Source organism: Salvelinus alpinus, chromosome 11 (assembly GCF_045679555.1).
Source record: "Salvelinus alpinus chromosome 11, SLU_Salpinus.1, whole genome shotgun sequence".
NCBI classification, from domain to species: Eukaryota; Metazoa; Chordata; class Actinopteri; order Salmoniformes; family Salmonidae; genus Salvelinus; species Salvelinus alpinus.
This window is the reverse complement of record NC_092096.1, coordinates 56,568,897-56,572,476: the sequence shown is the minus strand read 5'-3', so window position 1 is coordinate 56,572,476 and position 3,580 is coordinate 56,568,897. Positions and strand designations below refer to the sequence as shown.

General features: G+C 42.8%; 1 non-coding gene across 1 annotated transcript; it reads right to left on the bottom strand.

Moving 5' to 3' along the window:
- Window positions 1-400: 400 nt before the first annotated feature.
- Window positions 401-474, bottom strand: trnar-ucu (transfer RNA arginine (anticodon UCU)). Its single transcript has one exon. It is a non-coding gene; the product is annotated as a tRNA-Arg (tRNA).
- Between the last annotated feature and the right edge of the window lie 3,106 nt (window positions 475-3,580).

Sequence of the window (3,580 nt, the reverse complement as noted above, 5' to 3'; positions counted from 1 at the left end):
GTGCGGTGAAATACATCTGTCTATTGTAGCCTAGCCTGAATTGTTTTAATAATAAAGGCCCAGCAAGAATTTCTGTTTTATAATTACCTTGATATTGTATTGCTCAATAAGTGGTCGAATATGCTATTCTATCACGTAAATCTTTTTTTTTTTAAATAAATCTTTTTTTATTTGATATTATCAATTATTATTATGGTTAGGCTATGTGATAAATACAAGTATAGCCTAAATATCATGGGGCGTAGAGATGTAGTGAAGTGCAGTATTATATTCAGAACATTTAGAAGGATACATTGAATGAAAAGGTGGCTGCAGTTTATTACTGGACAGCATTAATTACATCATACCATTTCTGTAATAAAAAATCCGCAGGTCTGCCATTTGGCACCCAGAGGTGACCCATCTCTGCCGGGACTCGAACCCGGAGCCTCTGGATTAGAAGTCCAGCGCGCTATTCCATTGCGCCACAGAGACTGCGCCAATAAATATGATTCCGGCACCGTTTAGATACTCACATCCTTCTATGTCGACGCTTTCAGCATCCCTGCAGCATCAGGACCACTCTTCTTAGACATTTTGGCTCTATGAAAAAGACCGGTAGAGGGCGCTGTACGCGGTCTCTTCAATGGAATTCGCACACTCGAGCCTCTCTCCAGAGCCAAAATGGCGATGCGGTGAACATGCATTTCATTTAGGCTTTAATAAAAGGCGTTGTGCAATAAGGAGCTTGAAAGGCAATAGCCAAATAACTGTGGAATGGTAGATATAGTTTACGTCGTTACATCATCCTCCTTTTCTGTAAACGAAATACTAACAGGGATTTTATTATTTTGATGAATCCGCGCAGAATAAAACACCCCCAATCAAGTAAACTGTCTGTAAGCTTCTGTTACTTTATCATTATTTTTGCGTAATTTGTTCACATTTTTATCAACCATCACACCATGCACGGATGGGTGGAAATGAATGCACAAGTGGACAGCATCGACAGCACGTCTGTACCAGAATCTTAAGTAGCCCCAGCTACATTGCACCGCGGTTGCATCATAACATCCCAATGGGACATTATTTTTCATAAGGTTCCATACTGGATAGATTATGATGATTGACAACATTGTATCAGGTATGATTGAATTTAGCGTTACTGCTGTCAGCCAATAGAAATGCATTGAATAACAGATTCACGACATGGAACAACAGATAGTAAAACAAAAAAATGTAAAGTAAGTTTGTTCTGAAGACCAGGAAACTATTATTTTTTTTACATGTAGTTATCCCTTTATTTTAATCAATCAAATTTATTTCAATCAAATGTATTTATAAAGCCCTTTTTACATCAGCCAATGTCACAAAGTGCTATATAGAAACCCAGCCTAAAACCCCAAACAGCAAGCAATGCAGATGTAGAAGCATGGTGGCTAGGAAAAACTCCCTAGAAAGCCAGGAACCTAGGAAGAAACCTAGAGAGGAACCAGGCTCTAAGGGGTGGCCAGTCCTCTTCTGGCTGTGCCGGGTGGAGATAATAACAGTACATGGCCAAGATGTTCAAACTTTCATAGATGACGAGCAGGGTCAAATAATAATAATCACAGTGGTTGTAGAGGGTGCAACAGGTCAGCACCTCAGGAGTAAATGTCAGTTGGCTTTTCATAGCCATTCAGAGTTAGAGACAGCAGGTGCGGTAGAGAGAGAGAGTCGAAAACAGCAGGTCCGGGACAAGGTAGCACGTCCGGTGAACAGGTCAGGGTTCCATAGTCGCAGGCAGAACAGTTGAAACTGGAGCAGCAGCACAACAAGGTGGACTGGGGACAGCAAGGAGTCATCAGGCCAGGTAGTCCTGAGGCATGGTCCTAGGGCTCAGGTCCTCTGAGAGAAGAAAGTGAGAAAGAGAGAATTAGAGGCAGCATACTTAACTTCACACAGGACACCAGATAAGACAGGAGAAATACTCCAGATATAACAGACTGACCCTAGTGCTCAGGTCCTCCGAGAGAAGAGAATTAGAAAGAGAAAGAGAGAAAGAGAGAGAGACAATTAGAGGCATACCTAAATTCACGCAGGACACCGGATAAGACAGGAGAAGTACTCCAGATATAACAGACTGACCCTAGCCCCCCGACACAAACTATTGCAACATAATTACTGGAGGCTGAGACAAGAGGGGTCGGGAGACACTGTGGCCCCGTCCGACTATACCCCCGGACAGGGCCAACCAGGCAGGATATAACCCCACTCACTTTGCCAAAGCACAGCCCCCACACCACTAGAGGGATATATTCAACCACCAACTTACTACCCTGAGACAAGGCAGAGTATAGCCCACGAAGATCTCCCATTTTTATGGGGAATTTTGGATTATGTTAATTAGATTTCCTCAGGGCGCGACCATTGTAGGCCAAGGATTAAAACACAACAGTCCTCCTGGTCAGAGTTCTATTGCTACTATGGTCTTTAGGATCCACCACTAAGGTGGTTTTCAGAAGTCTATTTTCAGGTGGCATCCTGTCCTCTGACTAGCGCTATACAGGTACTCACTACATATTGATACCTTACTCACAGTACTCAATGATTTATCATTGTACCTGAAACATTAGAAACGAGAGGACTGACATTGTATAGCTGTTGTCATAGTTATAGTCCTTAATATTTCACACACGACTTAATCAGGAAAAACTCTGGGTCATGGTTATAGCCTTTAAATAGGGCCAAGCTTTTCTTGGTCAGGCCACAAAGTCAGATACAACTAAGGGCCATATAACAACAGAAAAAACTGCCAACAGAAGACTCTCTTCGCAATTTCTATCTTGTTTAATATGAACACTCATCCACAAATAGCCTTGTATTGGCCCTTGAGTGGTGGAGGAGCAGGAAGTAGAATAGTTTTCACCCGTAGTAGAGCTGGTGGTCTTCTGAGGCATGATTGGCTGGGAGCCAGCTGCAGTTCATGGCCTTAGAGGACTAGATGGAACACAGGAAGTTCATCACCATCTTTGTTATAGGAGAGAGATTTACACCCAAGTCAATTACATTAACTTAACACTTTAATATATAGGGCGATTTGGGACAGAGCCTTAGTCTGGGTGATGGGTTTGTTGGTTGGTTTGGTATTTTATGTAAATATACTGTATATGTCTGTGGAAAATAATTTGACCTTAAATTTGCCCAGCAAAACTTAAAATAAATATAATTCAGTGCCAGACTACAAGTGCTGCTGTGTTACGCACGCCTCTATGAAGAGGGAACGCAACACCCTGCTACAACTCAAATCTCCGTGAAGTGAAAGAGGTATGGACTGTAGGTGCGAGTAAGGATGACAAAGGCAGAGTGGTACTGTTTACAAGGAATTTATTCCGTCACACGGTAATATGGGGAAAAGGGGCTGGACGGAACCAAAGAAAGTAAATGTCAAAGCCCCCTCTCCTACCTTACCTGCCTACCCACTACTTACCTATTTTAACACCACCTGGTGCCCTAACCAAAATACAGGGGGTGGTCCGCCCAGGTCTTACCTAGTGTGCTAGACAGTGAATATACTACGGGTATATGTATGCCCGCGGGCCTCTTGCCTAAGCACTCCCTA